Genomic DNA, 23508 nt, shown 5'->3' with positions numbered 1-23508 from the left:
AGGTTGTTGCAAGCTCAGAGTAGAGCCAGGCTTTGGATGGAGTAGATGTGTATGTGTGTTCTAAGGCTGGTCGCGATGGTGGGCCGTTGCTGTCGTGTGAGATGCTGTACCGTTGCTGTTTAGATGGTGCAGAAGCTGTCGCTGTACCTGTCATGATGTCGACCTGTCCTGTGAGCTGCTGTCGCTGTACCTGTCGTAATGTTGACCTGTCCTGTGAGCTGCTGTTGCTGTACCTGTCATGATGTCGACCTGTCCTGTGAGCTGCTGTTGCTGTACCTGTCGTGATGTCGACCTGTCCTGTGAGCTGCTGTCGCTGTACCTGTCATGATGTCGACCTGTCCTGTGAGCTGCTGTTGCTGTACCTGTCGTGATGTCGACCTGTCCTGTGAGCTGCTGTTGCTGTACCTGTCGTGATGTCGACCTGTCCTGTGAGCTGCTGTCGTTGTACATGCGGCTAGATGCTGTTGCTGTACCTGTCGTCATAATGTCAACCTGTGCTGTCCTATGAGATGCTGTTGCTGTACCAGTCATCGAGATGTCAACCCGAGGCTGTCATCGAAAAGCTGTCCTGTTGACAGTCCCTGTTATGTTGCTGTATGTATGGAGTTGTGAGTACCGGTACTGAAAGTATGTAGAGTGATGATGTTGTTATTCGCTCTGATTATTGGAACACTGTAATCTATTGTATTGTCTGTAATACGTAATAAATGTATTGAAATGCTAAGTTTTATTTGTAGTTAAATATTAATGTTGTATTAGTGTCAAGTAATTAGTTTTGCTCAGGTCTGGTAAACCTCCTTGACCCACAAGGATGCACGGATTTGAGAGAATAATTCCACCACCATCTCTCTTTCTCTATCAATCGGTTTAAAAAACAAACCCCCACGTAACATTTGGTGTCAGAAGTGGGATCCGTGCTTGAGCAAACTAAATTAAGATTTTTTAAAAATTGGTTTTTAAGTATGTTGAGTATGTGTTGGTTTACCTCAACATAATTTTTTTGTTATTGCCTTTTTTATTTGCATTGTTACCTTTTGGAACGTGTAGAATACGTTTAATTTACTGTAAGAATTTGTGTGTGATTGCTGTTATTTTGTGTGTTTTTGCATTGTGCTAATGTTACACACTGAATTAGCACTGACGGAATTATTTTTAGGCCATTTTTAAGAATAATTTGGGTAGCCAGTTAACATGCAACCTTTGTAAGTTTTAATGGTGTTGAACGTATTATTGGCAACTATGGTATTCGTTGAATAGTAATTATTGTAGATGAAACATGCTGTTACATAATTTTATGACTGGGAAGACTTGGCTGATATTGGTACCGGATGTACATTATCAGGCCTTGTGGTATAAAATTATGTGTGACTGACGAGTATTTATCTTTACTGATGGCCATTTATTTGTAGTCGAAAGGCGTGATTTGTCCATTTTGGTTAACTACCCTTTAAAGATAAGTACGTGTTTATACCTGGTTTCAGTAGATGTTCATTTTTGAGACATTTCAGTATGCTCATTGATGTTTTTTGCCTTCAGTGGCCTTTACTGTAAATTAGAGGTATGTGTTGTGTCAGTAGGTGAACAGTAAAGTAGAATGTTTATCTCAATTAGTTGTCTTTGTTAAGTTGATTGCGGGGACGCAATCATTTTTGCAGGAGAAGCATGTTGGCTGGTACCTCATTTAATACCCCCCCCCCCCCTCTTTCCTCCAGCGTGGCCTATTTAACAATTCAGATTCGACCCGGCAAGAAACCATTGTTCACCCCCCCCCCTCCCCTTACCCCCGTTTCCCCGTTGACCCTAGGTCGGATACCTGGGACGACGGAGGTTAGGTTGTTGCAAGCTCAGAGTAGAGCCAGGCTTTGGATGGAGTAGATGTGTATGTGTGTTCTAAGGCTGGTCGCGATGGTGGGCCGTTGCTGTCGTGTGAGATGCTGTACCGTTGCTGTTTAGATGGTGCAGAAGCTGTCGCTGTACCTGTCATGATGTCGACCTGTCCTGTGAGCTGCTGTCGCTGTACCTGTCGTAATGTTGACCTGTCCTGTGAGCTGCTGTTGCTGTACCTGTCATGATGTCGACCTGTCCTGTGAGCTGCTGTTGCTGTACCTGTCGTGATGTCGACCTGTCCTGTGAGCTGCTGTCGCTGTACCTGTCATGATGTCGACCTGTCCTGTGAGCTGCTGTTGCTGTACCTGTCGTGATGTCGACCTGTCCTGTGAGCTGCTGTTGCTGTACCTGTCGTGATGTCGACCTGTCCTGTGAGCTGCTGTCGTTGTACATGCGGCTAGATGCTGTTGCTGTACCTGTCGTCATAATGTCAACCTGTGCTGTCCTATGAGATGCTGTTGCTGTACCAGTCATCGAGATGTCAACCCGAGGCTGTCATCGAAAAGCTGTCCTGTTGACAGTCCCTGTTATGTTGCTGTATGTATGGAGTTGTGAGTACCGGTACTGAAAGTATGTAGAGTGATGATGTTGTTATTCGCTCTGATTATTGGAACACTGTAATCTATTGTATTGTCTGTAATACGTAATAAATGTATTGAAATGCTAAGTTTTATTTGTAGTTAAATATTAATGTTGTATTAGTGTCAAGTAATTAGTTTTGCTCAGGTCTGGTAAACCTCCTTGACCCACAAGGATGCACGGATTTGAGAGAATAATTCCACCACCATCTCTCTTTCTCTATCAATCGGTTTAAAAAACAAACCCCCACGTAACACAAGTAATGTAGTAAATTAAGTACTTAATGACAATCACACATGCTTTTAGAGAAAGTGTAACAATATAGAATATGATTATAAGTGGGTACATATCTTTTTAAAGACAATACAGAGAATTAAAGATTAACTAGAGTAGTAGAGAAAAAAAAATGCAACAACGGTAAAACGAGACCCTATTTGGAGGGACTTGCCAAACTGCGATACACATCACGCGGTATGGCATGTCACACAATACATTTTCCATGTCACAACACACGTGTCACACTATACATTTCACATTGAACAAGAGGCTGAAATTGCACGTCACTTTCAAGATCTCATGCTCACAGAAAGAAAAAAAAACGTCTACGACAGAGCAATAAAAAAATAAACGTATAGATCTTAGTGTGGTGCATACATCTTTTTAAAAAAATATGGCAGCCATTTTATTCTATTTTGAAACTAAAAAATGGCGCATGATGGCATTGATATATCAATACAGGTGGGGAAAGGAATCGACAAAGCTTTTGAGCTATGTGTGATGTAGATATTTAAAGTAGATATTTAAATGTTGCAAATGTTGACAGGACATATTATGTTTGTTGTTACTAGTGCAGCAAAACCACAGCTAACCTTAAATCTTAAAAGGATAAAAAAAAACATTCGACACTGTATATTATATTTATCTGCCAGAATTTTTGTGGGACTTTGAAAAAAAAATGACGTGGCACCACGATACAAGAACTGCCGCTTTACACGTCGACAAATGCAACGTACATCTCTCCAGCCCCCCTGAGTTCCTTTGAGCAGGATTCAGCCTGTCAGATAACAACCGGTTATCGCCCGTGTTCCTTTGTAGATTTTGGCACCAGGCTGATCCACGGAGATGAGTTATCACGGAGGGGGGGGGGGGGGGTGATCGAGGGGTAGATACGTGGAAGATGCAAGATTTACGACTAGAGAAAAATGTGGGGGACACGACATTTTTAACTCATCTTCGACGCACAGAGAAATCACCTAACTCGGTAAACCATGCATACGAATCGACAACATACACGTTTGACAATGACATACAATACAGATAATATTTTCTAACACCATAATCACACGGTTTGAAATTTCACACTATTCCATCATATCCCGGGGTCATTGAAACAAATGTACTTTATCTGCCCCATGTGTCTTGGGCACGAACGGAAAACAATGATGACGGTATGAGGGTATAAAAATAAGATGCTGGCAAGAAAAGAAGCTTTTTAACACTATTTTTTCTTTCTTAAGTGACACCTGCTTTTCCTCATATAACGACATGCCCCACATAAGGACCTGCCCCGGCTGTGACCTGGTTTTTTTGGCAATGCTTCAGTGTCAATTATGGTTGCTGATGACCTTATCTCGTAACCAGAACAGATAAGTATACCTGGGCTAATATAACCAGTGACGTGGGACAAATACAACAGCTTTATTGGGATAATCAAACATGGTACAGGACCTGTCAGCGGATATCTGAGTTCTGTAACGATACACGTCTGAAACCATTAGTGCTATGTGTTACAACATCGAGAGAAAGAAAGTAGGCAAAAAAAGGGTAACTCATCCAACCACACTAAGGCTTTATTGGGTACAGATCCAACTTTAAAAAAAAATCCAGTCAACCTGCCCTGTGGTGAAAACCCAACCCAACCCCGCCATATTTCCTTGTTGTATGTATAGGCGGAGATCTAACCCATCACACACTGATATCTCCCACACTTGCTTAGGAAAATAGTTACACCAAGGGCGCTTCTAGGCGAGAAATAAAGGGGCAATAGCCCCACTCCACTGATGTTCCCAAATGCACCACCTGTTTTAAGAGGTATTTATGACTACATTAGTACATACTTACCCCAAAGAGTTAAGCATGATCATTGTTTATTTCTTCTGTCCGTGCAACTTACTTTTACAAATAATTTAGAATCTCTGTGGGATAATAATATGATTTCAACAATCTCGGTCTGATATTTCGTGACTACCGGAGAACTGTATTTTATCACACCTACGGTAGTCAAGTATGATTTTTATTTAATCTGGTAGAAAACCATAATATAAATAAATGTATTATTTCTATATTTCTGACAATAGAAAGAAATCAAAGGGATAACCCATACATTTTTGTATGCCATTTTTAAAAAAGATCCACATGTATATAGCCATCTTTAAAAAACAACAGATACATCATACAATAATGGATAAAAGGTTCGGGAAAAACCAATATATTCGATCTTCTAGTTTTAATGTGCTTGTCTTGTATTCTACTTTTCATAACGAGGTGACAGAAACATTACAGCATTAAGTAAGGCACTGAAATATCCCACCACCCCCCCCCCCCACACCCCGGGGTCATAGAACGAGAGATGTTTTTTTTTTTTATCCCGGCCATGCTGTTATCTCCCCGTGAGTCGGGGAGGACGGCGGTGGGAGTAGAAAAAAAAATCCGGTTGCTGACATAAGCGATATTCATAGCAACAGAACCTGGTTACTTATAGAGCAGGGGTGAGAGGGGGGGATGACAGGATTGATTTTATCCCTGCCCCCACCCACTCCCCCTATCCTCGATGAGTCATAGGGTTATTGGCTCGAGCCCTAGCAGCATATTCTCGCTGGTAGATATCTCGTTTTAAGGTCTCGTGATAACACGGACATAGAGGTGCACAATACACGTGACTTGGATGGGGGGAGGGGGTTCTTAACTCTTGCGTGGGGGTGGGGGGTGAGAGTATCAACGAAACAAAATGCTACACACATATAACTGAGTGCAATATGATCGGATCTACCTCAGAAAATGGTAATAAAACACAACACACGCATAGAAATACAACACAATACCAGCATATCTCGTTACGCAGGGTGATTTTTCTTCTAAACTACCATGCAACACATTTCTATGACAGGTAGCATAAAAAAAAAATCAATAGTTCAATCACCTGTTCAGACTTCGATCCAAGAAGCAACGGGCCGACTAGTACTACATTATGAAAGACCTTAGCAGAAAGATTGCAAGCATACATTTGGCGCTGAGGTCACTTGCCTAGGGTCTCTTAAATATTTAGTTCAAGTAAGGTCAAGGCTTCTGCTGCTGCAGCTTGCTTAAATTACAGGCAAGCTATTTTATTTCTGAAACGGGACCACGGACTGCCTGCTGTGATTCAAGCCAGAAGTGATATATACACACACACATATATATATATATATATATATATATATATATATATATATATATATATATATATATATATATATATATATATATATATAAGCCTAGATATATGACGACAATACAAGTGTAAATACTCTTCTTTTATCTTTCAAGTGTGATTCTTTGAACGTATTTAAGTATGTTCAAGCTATAAACAAACAAATCTGTTCCATACTTCACCTAAATTGACTGTACTGGTTGGAATGGCTTACAGAAGAATTCTAAGCTCGAGGCTGTCATCTATTAAACTGTGATACGAGTTCTCTGAAACATCTAAAGTACTACAACTGACAGACTAACTCAACATGTGCGCAGCTTACTCGGTTAATCTCTCGGTAATATTTTCTATGAACGGGTCTTTTGATGTTGTCCTCTACACTCCCCCATTGAAATGAAAATGTATGTTTGTGGACCTGTTACGGTCACCCTAGTCCCCCTTCCCCCCTCAGGCTAACACGGCTAACCTTTTTTTGACACAAGGCATTACCCCCCCCCCCCCCCCCGAAGTAGTTGCCCCGTCAATTACCCCTGGGTCATAGCTTTAAGTACATTTAGGGTTAAAACGCTAGGGTTAGAGTTAGGGCTAGGGTTAGGCTTAAACTAATGTCTAGGGTTGGGGTTCTGTTTGGGTTTAGTTTCAGGTTGAGGTGAATGCTTATGCGTTTTCTTAAGCTTAGGATTAAGGTATCATATAGGTCTAGAGTTGGATTTGGCATTAGAGTCAGTATTCTTAAACTAAGGGGAAGGGGGTAATTGCTCCGGGGGGTAATGCCATAGACCCCCTTATTATGAGCCTTACAAATTCTGCTTTACACTGCCACAACCACAACTGTAAATTGGCTTTATTGCCACGTCCCTCACCTTAAGCGAAGAGTACCATGCTTGCCTTACGATCTACCCCCACCTGGGCAGCCTTGAAATTCAATCCCAACCCTTTTCACGAGGTGCGGAGGACAAAACCATGAGACAAGCTCTGGGTACACGCCGCCACAGATCGATGTTTTATTGCTCGGCTCGGCGTTTGAATCGGGAGCATGGTCACGTGGCCGAGCACGAAAAAACTTTTATCATCGACCGGCGACCTTTGAGCACTGTCAGCTTTTTTTTTTTTTTTTTTTTTTTTTTTTTTTTTTTTTTTTTTGTGTTGTTGTCCCAAAACCCAACCGGTGGTGTGTCAATATTTATTTTATTCTTTAATCCCGCATACGCCGTGTTGTTTGCCTTTCTTGTTCCGCGCACACAGAATACACAAGGGGCCCCCACCTAACAGAAAACTCTTAACACAATCTACGTTATCTCTAATACAATTTTTCAGACATGCGAATACGCGAATGCTAAGCTATCGAGCCACTTCAGTTAAACTTAAACATAAAAGAGCTTTAAAAAAAATTTATTGGGGAAAATATTTTTAATGTTGTATAAATAGCCATGCTAATGTATTAGAAAGGAGTTATTGATAATTCGTTTGATGATGGAAAGTTGTTTTTATTTAAACTGAAATTGACCGTATTAGTTTTATGTGTATTTAACGTCCCCGTGTTGAAAGCTCAGACGGTTTTTTATTCTCCCGTGCCGCAAGTCCACGTCTGATACTAGCTCAGTGCATCCAAGTCGCCCCCAACATGGCCGCCATTACCGTAAGCCTCTAGTGCAGGGGTCTCCAAACTTTTCAGTCCGAGGGCCGCATTAACTATTAAATTTCAGTTCGGGGGCCAGTTTCTTCCAGGCATGTCTTTGATTTTTCTGGGCAAAGTTCCTCAGCCATCACCAACAAACGTTTTTTCCGTGCACAAAAAGATCAAAAAGACGAGAGGACATCGCGGGCCGCATCCGGCCCGCGGGCCGTAGTTTGGAGACCCCTGCTCTAGTGTTATCGCACTGATTGTTGCAGCTTTATTGTTTTAATCCGCTCGCTTTAAAAGACAAGGTTGGGTCAATCATTCTTCGGCCAAGAGCAGTCGGGTTTTTGGGTTATTATTTTTAAAATTGCCAATATAACCCAAACAATGGCTGAGTTTTTGTTACATTTAATTTCAGCAAACAGATTTTATAGCCAATTCATTGATTTTTTTTTTAGTGAAAACTAAAACAAAACAACAACATAAAAACAACGCGTTGAATATTTAACTACAGAGTGAGTTCATAAAAGGAGCAATTAGTCTACATATTGATTTGAATAGAACGATGGATTAAACTGGTCTTTGAAATGACGTGGATGAAATTTCAAAGGAGAAGTTGTACGACTTCTACAAGTAGAACAACCAAGACCTTCTTCAACCTCCCCGCTCTCGTACAAAGTATGTGGTAGAAACAATGTCTGTGTAAGGTTAGACGGTTTTTAGATCCGGTGTAAATTGGGGTTTAGACGCGAATAAATTTACTGCAAAAAAAATTCTCAATTCTATTGATTTGTTTTTCAATGGTTCACTCAAGCAATACATCAAAGGAGGTCGTAAATGTCTGAAGACCGTCTAATGTAAAAATATCGGAGAAACAAATTCTCCAACACAGAAACGATAGACTTAAAAAAACAACAGTTTTTTTAAGGTTTTAATTTATGAACCTCATCATCAGAAAATATTCTAAATTATTTATTCGCAGACAATCCCAAATGGGATTATATAATCAATTTGTGTAATTAATGAATCGTACCCTCGGTTTCCTGCGAGGCCAATGTAACATCATGTCACCCACTCAATCACCGATGTCACACACCTAATGTATGACTCTTCTAACTAATGTATGACTCTTATACCTAATGTATGACTCTTCTAACTAATGTATGACTCTTCTATCTAATGTATGCCTCTTCTACCTAATGTATGCCTCTTCTAACTAATGTATGACTCTTCTATCTAATGTATGCCTCTTCTACCTAATGTATGACTCTTCTAACTAATGTATGACTCTTCCACCTAAAGTATGACTCTTCCACCTAATGTATGACTCTTCCACCTTATGTATGACTCTTCTACCATATGTATGACTCTTCTACCATATGTATGACTCTTCCACCTAAAGTATGACTCTTCTACCTAATGTATGACTCTTCCACCTTATGTATGACTCTTCTACCACATATGTATGACTCTTCCACCTAAAGTATGACTCTTCCACCTAATTATGACTCTTCCACCTTATGTATGACTCTTCTACCATATGTATGACTTTTCCACCTAATGTATGACTTCCACCTAATGTATGCCTCTTCTACCTAATGTATGACTTTTTCACCTAATGTATGACTTCCACCTAATGTATGCCTCTTCCACCTTATGTATGACTCTTCCACCGAATATATGACTCAAGCACCTAGCGTATAACTTACCCACCTAGTGTATAATTAACTCATCCACCTAGTGTATAACTCACCCATCCACCTAGTGTATTATTAACTCACCCACCTAGTGTATTATTAACTCACCCACCTAGTGTATAATTAACTCACCCACCTAGTGTATAATTAACTCACCCAACTAGTGTATAACTCACCCACCTAGTGTATAATTAACTCACCTATCTAGTGTATAACTCACCCACCTAGTGTATAATTAACTCACCCACCTAGTGTATAATTAACTCACCCAACTAGTGTATAACTCACCCACCTAGTGTATAATTAACTCACCTATCTAGTGTATAACTCACCCACCTAGTGTATAATTAACTCACCCACCTAGTGTATAATTAACTCACCCAACTAGTGTATAACTCACCCACCTAGTGTATAATTAACTCACCCACCTAGTGTATAACTCACCCACCTAGTGTATAATTAACTCACCCACCTAGTGTATAATTAACTCACCCACCTAGTGTATAATTAACTCACCCACTTAGTGTATAATTTACTCACGCACCTAGTGTATAATTAACTCACCCACCTAGTGTATAAATCACCCACCAATGTCACTGAGTGCTGCTCACCTACAACCACCTGTTACACGTGCATGCGCGATATATTCACGGGTGACCCGTCAAAAGAGCGCACGACAAAAGAGCGCCGACATAAGAGCGCAGACAAAAGAGCGCCGACATAAGAGCGCCGACATAAGAGCGCATCAATTTGCCGACAAAAGAGCGCCGACATAAGAGCGCAAACTAAAAATCGAAAAACCATATTTAATAAATAGGAACAAGAAGCTAACTCTTTATTGTTTCATTAAAAAACTAATTGTTCAGTTTCTTTAACTAAAAAACTGATATAATCAACATGAAGTCCAATTATTCAAAACGCAACGTAGTAACACATACAAACATTTTAGGCATTTGTTAGGCCTAAAGTGAGAATATAAACTGAAATGAAATGTAACAAAATGAAAATAAGTTCAGATTAATAAAATGTTTCTTTATAGTTGCATTTATAATGCTAAGTTGTGGGCTATACCCCGTAGGTAGTCCATCATTGAATCATTAGCATAGGTTGAAGCAATTGTCTGCAATCTTCGGTTCAGCTGAACATATTTGTTCTTTGAAGATTCTGGTTAATTAACTTCAGCCAGATGACGTTCCAGTTCGATTTCGATGTGATCTTGTTCCAGACGAAACTGGTTGATCAATTTAAAAACGGAAGGATGATTGCAATCTACCGTTTGTTGGAATGCGCGATGCCATGCCTCGACTGAGTTGTTTGTACGTGGTAGATTTTCAGAGACACGATTATGGACATTCCAAATAGTAAGAGCGAAGCGTGGGTCACCTCGGCGGTTTCTCCTTCGCCTCCCTATGTAACTATCCTCCCAATAATCTACCACTGGCATAATTTCTGCAGGACTAGCATCTACTAAATGCTCGAATGCAGTACAGACATCATTGACAGGAACAAAACTTAAGGCAAACAGCATGTCCATGTCGTACTTCCATCAGCATTTGCTCTGTCCTTTCGATATCTGTAGCCTTCGACCAAAATAATTACCTTCCCTTTCTGTGATTCGATCTTCTCCATGTTACTTGGGTTAGAAATATTTTCAAACTGCATTTATACTATATCAACCACAATATATAATGAACACATGCCGTTTTATCGTACCGCCGATTGTTTAATGCCATATTTGTTTAACTTACAACATGTGTTTTTATAATTGACTGCGCTCTTTTGTCGGCGCTCTGATGTCGGCGCTCTTTTGTCTGCGCTCTTGTGTCTGCGCTCTTTTGTCTGCGCTCTTTTGTCTGCGCTCTTTTGTCGGCGCTCTTTTGTCTGCGCTCTTATGTCGGCGCTCTTTTGTCGTGCGCTCTTTTGACGGGGTGCCATATTCACGAATAGCTACACAGGGCATCCCCGTTTGACATCAGATCATAGTTTAAACACATTTTTTTTCAATTAGTTTCAGAACTTCTGAATTACTCTTATTCAAACAAGTCGGTGGAATGCTTCAGTCGTCTAAACATCCAGTCCCCCTTATGTTACACGCCCAAGTTTATCATGGTGCTACATCTTTTTAAACCATGCTTTGTTATGTCTGCCACGTTGACATTAGAAATTAATTTTAATAATGAAGTAGACAAAGCGCGCGCCGGCATTTATTATTTCTCCTGAAGTCACGAACAATCAATTTCTTCGTACAAAGCACATAGTCAGCGGGCCCATATCACCGGCGAAGGGCTGTAAAACTTCAGAAGCGTGTAAATCTCTACATTATCTAACATAAGAAGGTAGGCCTACATAGTCACTACTTCAGCCTTCCATGTATTGAAGTGTATTGTTTTACCGGCAACGTTTCTTGCCAGTGAAGAACTCAAAAAACGGGGGATAAATCCACATCCCAATGTTGCTAGACATAGAGACGACACAAAAGAAAATGAGTTTAAAAAAGAATACATAATCACGTGACCTTGAGGTTACAGCAGCCCCAGGACTATTAGAATGTGACTGTCACACTGTCAAATTAATTTGGCCCGTGGAGTTATCTGGGCCAAAACCCCTGACCCTGCTCGAGCAGGATGTGACGATCGTCACGTCACACTGTCACATTAATTTGGTCCATGCATTTATCTTGTATCTGGACTAACACCCCTGACCCTGCTCGACCAGGATGTGACCATTGTCACGTCACACTGTCACATTAATTTGGTCCATGCATTTATCTTGTATCTGGACCAACACCCCTGACCCTGCTCGACCAGGATGTGACGATCGTCACGTCACACTGTCACACTAATTTGGTCCATGCATTTATCTTGTATCTGGACCAACCCCCCCCCCCCCCCCGACCCTGCTCGACCAGGATGTGACCATCGTCACGTCACACTGTCACATTAATTTAGTCCATGCATTTATCTTGTATCTGGACCAACCCTCCCCCCCCCCCCCCCCCGACCCTGCGCTGACTGCCGACTGTGCAGACAGAACTGACAGCCAACTGAGATAAGACAGCTCTAGTCCCGGTTGAACTTGATGTGCATTCATATATCTCTAGGACACGGGGAACTAGTCCTCAAGATCTCGGCTAGTGCTGGTAGTTGGACATGGAGCGGTGTTGGGTAATCTTGGTGAACTTGGTCCAAGCTAGTCACACAACGGCAATGGTCGTCGTAATCTGTCGATGATAGGTACAATTGGTCGATGCTCGGTACATTTGATCGATGCTCGGTTCCTTTGGTCGATGATCGGTACATTTGGTCGATGCTAGGTACATTTGGTCGATGCTAGGTACATTTGGTCGATGCTAGGTACATTTGGTCGATGATCGGTACATTTGGTCGATGCTAGGTACATTTGGTCGATGCTAGGTACATTTGGTCGATGCTAGGTACATTTGGTCGATGCTAGGTACATTTGGTCGATGTTCGGTTCATTAGGTCGATGGTCGGTTCATTAGGTCGATGGTCGGTGCATTTGGTCGATGCTCTGTATATTTGGTCGATGCTAGGTACATTTGATCGATGTTCGGTTCATTTGGTCGATGATCGGTACATTTGATCGATGATCGGTACATTTGGTCGATGCTAGGTACATTTGGTCGATGCTCGGTACATTTGGTCGATGCTCGGTACATTTGGTCGATGCTCGGTACATTTGGTCGATGCTCGGTACATTTGGTCGATGCTCGGTACATTTGGTCGATGCTCGGTACATTTGGTCGATGCTAGGTACATTTGGTCGATGCTCGTCACTTTACGTCAATAGTCGTCATAATTGGTCGATGCTCGGTACATTTGGTCGATGGTCGTCATACTTGGTCGATGGTCGACGTGGTAAATCGTCATTATACTTGGGTAGTTGGTCGCCACAACTGCACAATGGTCGACATAATGGGGTTAGTTATTTTACTTCGTCGATAACGGTTCACATTTTGTTTTGTCTCAAGTTTCATTTTATATTGTTTTCCCAACTCGCATATTTAAACTCATCTAAAGCATATTTTTTGTACACAATTTTACCGATACTTAAACACAATTTTACGTTTTAACAAAACATGCCGCCATATTGATTCCTATTGCCCAGACAGCTATTAAATTGCGTAAATAATTAGATTTTTTTTCTTCTTTCAGATTAATGAAAATAATTTTCTAACCATTTTAAAGATATAGACGAAAACATGCTATTACACGGACAATTATGCCAGGATAATTTTCCTGAATGACGTAAATGGACTATTTTTTGTTCTAGACGAGAGCCAGTTTTTACATTAGGTAAAGAATTTTTTAATTAAAAAACAACATTGATTCAATATCAAGGGCCGAGTCGCCCTAACCTTGTAAACTTGTAAGACATGTTTTATTGGCTGTGTTTTCGTGGTAGAACAAAGGTTTCCAACGTGGAGAGGTGTGGTAAATGAATGGGGGGGGGGGGGCAGGGACTGCATTTTTAATTCAATCTATTTCACACATTACTGAAACTGAGAGTAGAGTTGCTACTTTTTATTGAGAAAGGGGAATTTAATATAAGCCGTTGTGTAACATCAAACATTTAAAATAATTTTTTTAAAAAAAAGCATTTTGCTGTTTAAAAATGAAAATCCGACTAATTTCCGAATTGTTTGAATTGTTTGAATTTAGTCGCTAAGTCGAAAAAAACAATATTCAGTGGACAGATGTATTCACAATAAATAAGAAATGCTTGATGATGTAAAAAGACTACATTTGTTTCAAGGATAGCCTACGTTTAATCCTGGACTAAAAGTCTGTGAATGTTACCGCAACTAATTTAGCATGTATGTTGTGTGACATTCATCTGAGGGTAAAGTCTCTACTAACTTTAACTAACGGGACACTTGAAAAAATATGTTGTAAGTGAAGCACACACCGCCGGGATGACATGGATCTAACTTGGAAGAATCACCCAAAAAATCGAGTACGATGAAGAGGTTTGGTGGCGACACCATGCTCCACTAGGGGACGCTGTAATAATGATGAATACAACCTTTCGTGGGGCGAAAGAATCACCCAAAAATCGAGTACGATGAGGAGGTTTAGTTGCGACCCCATGCTCCACTAGGGGATGCTGGAACAATGATGATTACATTACAATCTTGCGTGCGGCGAAAGTTTGTAAAAAAAAAATCACTTTTATAACACGTGACAGTGTAAGGTTTCTACAGAATTTCCACACATTTATAACCTCGTGTGGTTTATACAAAACTTTTCACCTTATAATGACCTTGAGAAGAGGGGGGGGGGGGGGGTGGTGTTGGGTTTCGACAAACTTTTTCACACAATCTCGTGTAACGAGACTGGCTGACTCCGGGCTAAAAATAGAACTCCCGTTGCTGATCACGAAAAAACTATCGCCCACAATCCCCGTGGATAATTAGGTGATGGATGTCAGTGTGACCTTGATGATCGTGACCTCGATGATCGTGGCCGGGCGGGTCAAACAAATCGATGTCGAATCAACGGCAGTGAAAGAAAAAAAAATTTAACAAAAAACTACAATTTAAAAAAAAAAAAGAAAAAAAACCCGTCATGATCGGTTAGGACTATTAATCCAGTAAGGTTCTGTGTTTTGATTGGCCGGGGATGATGTCATCACGCACACGTTCACGCGCATGGGCTAGCCAGTCGCAGTTGCTGCTGGCCGGACGCCCTGGAGACAATTGGTATTCAGGGTCACGGTGACACGGTCTGTGGTCAATTTATCATCATAAGTTGTGCTGTATGGATCAACCTCAAATGAGGTCGATGGATCAACCTAAATGTTGGTCGATGGATCAACCTAAATGTTGGTCGATGGATCAACCTAAATGTTGGTCGATGGATCAACCTAAATGTTGGTCGATGGATCAACCTAAATGTTGGTCAATGGATCAACCTGGGTATGTATTTACACCAGAGTTCGATAATCCAACAATAATGGAGTCTGTTTAAAAAGGGGGTGTTAAAAAGAAATTTATTATTATGTTAACTAAATACAAATATGACTTGCTAAAGTCAAAGCTAAATCTTTTCCTAACCCAAACCCAGTCCTGCTATAGTCCAAGCCCTATATAAGGACCATAACACTAAACCAGATATTACTATACTATTGACAACCTAACACATCTATTTTCGGAAGAGTCTATTTATCTGGCCGGTAACACCAATACTCCGATCAGCCAAAATAGTATTTTGAAGGATCAACCAAAATTTTACTAAATAGATCCACCCAACATTGTTTTAATCGATCGGTCTAAATTGAGGTCATTGGATCAATCTAAACATGAGGTTAATTGATAAGTCTAAAGTGAGGTCAGTGGATCAATCTAAACATGAGGTTGATTGATAAATCTAAAGTGAGGTCATTGGGTCAATCTAAACATGAGGTTGATTGATAAATCTAGTGAGGTCATTGGGTCAATCTAAACATGAGGTTAATTGATAAATCTAGTGAGGTCATTGGGTCAATCTAAACATGAGGTTAATTGATAAATCTAGTGAGGTCATTGGGTCAATCTAAACATGAGGTTAATTGATAAAACCAAGTAAGGTCATTGGGTCATTCTAAACATGAGGTTAATTGATAAATCTAGTGAGGTCATTGGGTCAATCTAAACATGAGGTTAATTGATAAATCTAAAGTGAGGTCATTGGGTCAAACTAAACATGAGGTTAATTGATAAATCTAGTGAGGTCATTGGGTCAATCTAAACATGAGGTTAATTGATAAATCTAGTGAGGTCATTGGGTCATTCTAAACATGAGGTTAATTGATAAATCTAAACTGAGGTCATTGGGTCAATCTAAATATGAGGTTAATTGATAAAACCAAGTAAGGTCATTGGATCAAACTAAACATGAGGTTAATTGATAAAACCAAGTGAGGTCACTGGATCAACATCAACTGAGATCAATGGGTCAACGCATTGATGGACGAACCTAAACCGAACCGTAAATCATGGTTCAACCGAAGGTCAATTTGGTGCCAGTTAAATAACATACAGGACAATCATTCTCGCATGCAGTTCTCCAACTGTAATACCATCAAATAGAATCTACTAGTGTAAATTGTCTTTAGACATTTGTACATCTTACCCTCCCATCATGACCCAGTCCATCAACAGTTTTAGAACCGCCGTCACACGTGCGAGATTTAAAACCCCGTCTACGATTTTTATTTAAAGGCGAGAATTAAGAGTTAAAACCCAATGGGGTTACACTGACACAGAAGGGGGGGGGGGCCATAAATTCTTCCATCACCGAAACAAAACAAAAAAACAACCTCTAATTTAAAATTTTGTAATATTAAAAATACAAAACAAAACACACCACAAAAAAAAACGTTTTTATTTTTATCTCATCCTGCACGCATTTTTTTTTATCAATCTGCATTGTTTGACGCTGGTGTGCAATCATTTTTTCTTAAAAACCATAAAACAGATGCCGCTTTAAAAAAAAAAACCTGGAGACATTATCGCATTAAATTTTAATTAAAACGCATTTTAGAAGCTGGCGGCTGAACTATATTTTCTGCTGATGCGGTGAATACGGCACTTGGCTAAAAGAAAAAAAAAATTAAGTAAAAAAAAAAACTGCATAAAATCAGTTCCATAATACAATGAAACCTTGAAGCTGACTCCGTAAGATAACTTTTATAGAAGATTGTTGTAGGTATAACACCCCCTTTTCTCCCCCTTCGCACACACAATTCCCGCCCAGCCTCCAAGTGTTTTGTGTTTTAAAGCCGAGTGACATCAGTGTGTGAAGGTTAATAGGGAAATGGGTTAGGGTGATAGCAGTAAATCCTATAGGTTTAAGGACTTCGTGTTAACAGGTAAAACTGGCAGGGGGGGGAAGGTAGGAGGGGACATGGGGGGGGGGGGGGGGTTAGTGAGGAACCAAGGATGGGGGTGGAAGGTAGGAAAACATGGGGGTGAGTGAGGAATGAGTGCCGGAGGAGTGAAAAGTGGGGGGGGGGGGGGGCATGTGATGTAGGGAGGGAGGAATTAATGATGGAGTGATAGGTAGGGCCCATGGGAGGGAGGGAAGGAAGGAGGGAGGGAGGAATAAAGCGTGGGGGTGGAAGGTAGGAGGACATGGACTGAGGGACGAAAGTGGGGTGGAGGTAGGAAGAATTGGGAGGGAGTGTGGGGGTAGAGGTAGGAAGAAATTGGAGTGAGTGAGGGGCGAAAGTGGGGGTAGGAAGACATGGGAATGAGGGGGTAGAGGTAGAAAGACGTAGGAGGTGGTTAGGGTGGAGGTAGGGAGACATGGGAATGAGTATTGAGAGAAAAGAGAGAAATAACATATTTACAGTGAAAAAAAAACAACAAAAATATATACCCCCCCCCCCAACCCTTTACCGTGAGAGTGCTAATAAGAAAGACAACATATACCTGTCAAAAAACACATTTCAGCTACACCAGCCATAAATACCGCAATAACCATTAGATACATACATCATGCCCGCAAGCCATGTTCACTTGGCCTTTTTGTATTTTTCTCGTTAGCCCACCCAGGCCGTCGCCATCCATCAGGTTTAATGAAAAAATAAAATTATACTAAATCAAACCCCACCCATCGCTTATTAAGACACATGCATACTAAATATATTGCATGGTGGTATGGGGATGAATCATTAGTGAAGTATAATCAATGCATCGGTGGTGCTATTGCCTGGATGTGGGTAACGTGTGGGGGGGGGGGGGGGGGTAAGGTGAGAGTGTGTAAGTAAACTGGACACATTCCTTCAACAAAATGATATGGGCGAAAGTAAGAGAAATGTATGCCGACATTTCGTATGTAACGGAAGCTTTGAAAAAGGCAGCGCCTACCATTTAATTTTAGATTTAGGGAAATGTTGAAACGACCGCGCCTACCCTTTAGAATTACGGAAACGTTGAATAGGGAAACGTTGAAAAAGGCAGCGCCTACCATTTAGTTTTAGGGAAATGTTGAAAAAGGCAGCGCCTACCTTTTAGATTTAGGGAAACGTTGAAAACGGCAACGCCTACCATTTAGTTTTAGGGAAATATTGAGAAAAAGGAATATCTTCCTTGAATGAGGTTTAGAAGTGCTTTAGGAATGCTTTAGGACAGGGGTCTCCAAACTACGGCCCGCGGGCCGGATGCGGCCCGCAAGGTCCTCTCATCCGGCCCGCGGAGATCTTTTTGTCGACGGACAAAACGTTTGTTGGTGATGGACGAGGAACTTTGCCCAGAAAAATCAAAGACATGTCTGGAAGAAACTGGCCCCCGAACTGAAATTTGATAGTTAATGCGGTCCTCGGACTGACAAGTTTGGAGACCCCTGCTTTAGGAGAAGCACTAACAACGATTTTGAATGTGAGCTAACATTCACGTATGCTACCATATGACTGTTGGATTCGCTGTATAAAACCCTTGAATTTTAATAATTGCTTGGTTCCAGGTTAATTGAACCAATATTTAAAATCTATATTCGCTACATTTTTATTCAAAATTATTTTTTTTTATTAAATAGGGTACTTTCTAAAAATAAAAACAGGTCCTTCAAAAGTCAAACTGGTTTGTGCACTAGACACAGTTAAATTAGGCCACTCATTATGAGCAGTCGTAGCGACCCACTCTGGCGCCCGAACGAACAATCGATTTTTGCACCCCCCCCCCCCCCCATCATTTATTTATAGTTATTCACGTTGATTATTTTTTTATCAGTCACTCCCCCTTTGTATTTTAGTGTCACATTATAGATTTAGTTTAAGATGTCTGTAAAGCTAAGTATCAGTCTCTTTTCTTAACTTTGTGTACAATTCAGTAACGCAGCTCAGAATAAGCTTTTTACATTTTTATTTTACCCCGTTTGGCGCCCACTGGGGTCGACCGCCCCAGCCGGCTTCCCTTAGCTACGCCAGATTTTGACGACCCCTGACTTAGTCCACAAAAGTCAACAATTTGAAGGGATGGAGTGTGGGAAATGTCACGTTAACAAAAAAAAAATTAAACCATTCAGATTAAGCGCTTCTTAATTTTTTTTTTAAACTTATTTCGTTTAACAATCATTTACCTACTTACATTTTTGGGTTCATTGGAGAAAATAAAAAATGTTTCCAGATCCTATTTTTTTTTCTAAACCAGCGGAAGCTGTTTTTCCCCCCTCTTCTTTTAACCCCCTCTGCAACTAATAATCCTAATCAACCCCAAAAAAAAATATGTACACACACGTTACAATTCATCCATTCAAACTAGAAAGGAGGGAGGGGAAGACACCTCGTATGTATTGGGTCCACAGAGACACTATGAACACAGCACCTGGGGTAGAGACATGTCATTTTAAACTGCTTTTATGTCAGCTCGGCAGAGCGGCTAGGGTGATATAAAAAAATAAAATAAAAAAAACATTAGACCGCGCTCTCTATCACAATGGACCCCTCTTTCCTGTGGTGAATATGAGACGCGCAATCTTTTTTAATCCCCGTGAAACCGATCTTTTGAACATTTTCCAAAAAAAAAGGGGGGATGGGAGTATTATTATACAAAGGTTTATGACTCGATGTTTCTCAAAGTGTTACAATGGCATAACACGTAATACTACATATTCTATGCCACTATATATACTATGTTCATAATATGTACACTGAATGTATTACTTACATTTTAAAAAGAAATGTGAGGCGGAGGTTTTTAGAAAAGCGTTGTAACAAACTAGGGTACTAGAGAAAACTTTGTGAGAACTGCTGCTATATATTCTGTGGCTTTTTTTTTTTTAAATACAAATGAGTCATTTCATTGTAAGAAAAAAAAAGGAAAAATAATTGTATTCAGGACAAGAGGGAAAAATAAAAGGGGATATCGGAGGAAGGTTAAAAAAAAAAAAAAAAGACCGATAACAATGCATTGGACACTCTGTACATTATATTATTACAAAGCAATTATTTAGATAGGATTTTTAAAAATGACTTCTGTTAGACAGTGTGACACTATTTAAACTAACCTTCTCAAAAGTTGGGGGCAGGTGGGGCAGAGATGACATGAAAGTGGTGGGGGGGGGGGGGGGGGGGGGGGGGGGGGGGAGAGAGAGAGATTTCAATATTGGTAAAAATTAATTATGAAAAAGTGGACATTGAGAATTGTGTAAATGTGTAAAAATTGTTTAATATAATCCATACATTTTTCTAGAACTTTGTTTAAAAAACTTATTATTTATACCCATGGATGAAATATTCACACACTAGTATTTAAATCACTGTGTGTGGAAGGAGGGGTGTGGGTAGGGAAGGGGGGGGGTAAGATAAGATTTTAGAAGCACTGTATAAAGAACCACTATCATAATTTATAACCATCAACCATGACTGCTTGGCTTCAATAATGGACTGGCAAACCTTGGTTTTGTTTGTAGTTACTGGAGTGTTATTTTATGGCAGAGGAGTTATACAGTATATCAACAGGGTTCAAGGTAAGTGTGGTATCACTTGTGTGTTAGACAGTATATCAACAGGGTTCAAGGTAAGTGTGGTATCACTTGTGTGTTGGACAGTGTGGTAAATGGGGTTTAAGGTAAGTGTAATATCAGTTGTGTGTTGGACAGTGTGGTAAATGGGGTTCAAGGTAAGTGTGGTATCATTAGTGTGTTAGACGGTGTGATATCAACAGGGTTCAAGGTAAGTGTGCAGTCACTTGTGTGTTAGACAGTGTGATAAATGGGGTTCAAGGTAAGTGTGCAGTCACTTGTGTGTTAGACAGTGTGATAAATGGGGTTCAAGGTAAGTGTGATATCACTTGTGTGTTAGACAGTGTGATAAATGGGGTTCAAGGTAAGTGTGCAGTCACTTGTGTGTTAGACAGTATGATAAATGGGGTTCAAGGTAAGTGTGCAGTCACTTGTGTGTTAGACAGTGTGATAAATGGGGTTCAAGGTAAGTGTGCAGTCACTTGTGTGTTAGACAGTGTGATAAATGGGGTTCAAGGTAAGTGTGCAGTCACTTGTGTGTTAGACAGTGTGATAAATGGGGTTCAAGGTAAGTGTGCAGTCACTTGTGTGTTAGACAGTGTGATAAATGGGGTTCAAGGCAAGTGTGATATCCCTTGTGTGTTAGACAGTGTGATAAATGGGGTTCAAGGTAAGTGTGCAGTCACTTGTGTGTTAGACAGTGTGATAAATGGGGTTCAAGGTAAGTGTGCAGTCACTTGTGTGTTAGACAGTGTGATAAATGGGGTTCAAGGCAAGTGTGATATCCCTTGTGTGTTAGACAGTGTGATAAATGGGGTTCAAGGTAAGTGTGCAGTCACTTGTGTGTTAGACAGTGTGATAAATGGGGTTCAAGGTAAGTGTGGTATCACTTGTGTGTTAGACAGTGTGATAAATGGGGTTCAAGGTAAGTGTGATATTACTTGTGTGTTAGACAGTGTGATAAATGGGGTTCAAGGTAAGTGTGATATCACTTGTGTGTTAGACAGTGTGATAAATGGGGTTCAAGGTAAGTGTGATATCACTTGTGTGTTAGACAGTGTGATAAATGGGGTTCAAGGTAAGTGTGATATTACTTGTGTGTTAGACAGTATGATAAATGGGGTTCAAGGTAAGTGTGATATCACTTGTGTGTTAGACAGTGTGATAAATGGGGTTCAAGGTAAGTGTGATATCACTTGTGTGTTAGACAGTGTGATAAATGGGGTTCAAGGTAAGTGTGATATTACTTGTGTGTTAGACAGTGTGATAAATGGGGTTCAAGGTAAGTGTGATATCACTTGTGTGTTAGACAGTGTGATAAATGGGGTTCAAGGTAAGTGTGATATCACTTGTGTGTTAGACAGTGTGATAAATGGGGTTCAAGGTAAGTGTGATATTACTTGTGTGTTAGACAGTGTGATAAATGGGGTTCAAGGTAAGTGTGATATCACTTGTGTGTTAGACAGTGTGATAAATGGGGTTCAAGGTAAGTGTGATATCACTTGTGTGTTAGACAGTGTGATATGGAGTCATTAAGATGTCAGAGGGTGTAGTGTCACTAGGATGTCATTTAGTCTGGAGTCACTGGGATGTAAGAGGGCATGGAGTCATTAAAATGTCAGAGGGTGTAGTGTCACTAGGATGTCATTTAGTCTTGAGTCACTGGGATGTAAGAGGGCATGGAGTCATTAAGATGTTAGAGGGTGTAAGGGTGTAGTACACTAGAATGTCATTTATTCCTGAGGCACTGAAGTGTTGTATGCAGTTAAAGGAGTATTAGATAGTGTAGAGTTACTGGGGTGCTGATGAAGTTTTTGAAATGTGGACATTGGGGATCAAATCACCATGAGACCAAAATAAATTTGTATTTATTATGGACAGAGTTGAAAATTTGACATAAAATTCAATATGACTGCAGAAATGAAACATTTTTAAAAACATCCCCAATAGCTTTGTAATGTCTAGGATAAAGTTAAAAGAGGACTGATATAAAAATATGAGTTCATCAACCCTTTAGCAATCTGCATCACTAGACTTTTATACAACCTCAGCAGTTTCTCCTACTACTTTTAAAAGCAACTAAAAAAGATGTGTTCCTTTGAAGTTGATATTAATATACTTTGAAAATTGTTTTGTCATTTTAATTACCATACAATTAAGGTTGATTCATAAAAACGTCATTCTAATTTTATGAATGCTTTGACTGAAATCTTTCGTTTTAAAAAGCTCATTTGTATGAATGTTTCAGTTTTAAATTTGGAATATTTTTCAAACAAGAAGAAAAAACATGAGCAAAGGGAGATAATTCATTATAAATTGTGAGCAAATAACTTTTCTTTTGGTGCAGGATATGCACAATTAAATAACTCATTTTAAAAATAATTTAATTATATTTTATTTACTTTTAAAAGCATTTTAAAAAAAAATAAAAGCTCATAATTAAGTTAATTTGTTTAGAGCATAGACTTTTTATTTTAAAAAGGAGGATTAAGAAAACTTAGAAATTGGTATTATATAAAAGAGGAAATGGAAGCAGTACTTTTCCAGAAAAACTTGTTCAAAGAAAGAAACTAATTTCCATGCTCTAACAAAACAAGTGAGCACAGCTAAAATGAAGATATTACAGTACTAGAGACTAAGAACTGACTCAGGTTACTAAGCCGTTAAAAAAGTGTACTCAAATCTATTTTTCAAAAGGGTCAAACAATTCAAAATTTATCTTACTTATAGAACACTTTCTGTCTAGAAATAGTAGAAAGGGTTTAGAAAAAAAAAACACTGTTAAAAATA

The 23508-nt window shown here is 39.9% G+C and overlaps 1 protein-coding gene across 1 annotated transcript in view; it reads right to left on the bottom strand.

Annotated features, from left to right (window-relative positions):
- LOC131930463 (uncharacterized) overlaps window positions 1–23508 on the bottom strand; it is a gene marked incomplete at its 3' end in the record, with an annotated part of 109816 nt that overhangs the window by 81257 nt on the left and 5051 nt on the right. The gene's annotated exons all lie outside the window — the stretch shown is intronic.

This window comes from Physella acuta, unplaced genomic scaffold (genome assembly GCF_028476545.2).
Source record: "Physella acuta isolate Inbredline_101_S28 unplaced genomic scaffold, ASM2847654v3 ptg001782l, whole genome shotgun sequence".
NCBI lineage: Eukaryota > Metazoa > Mollusca > Gastropoda > Physidae > Physella > Physella acuta.
This window is presented reverse-complemented; position numbering and strand designations above follow the sequence as displayed.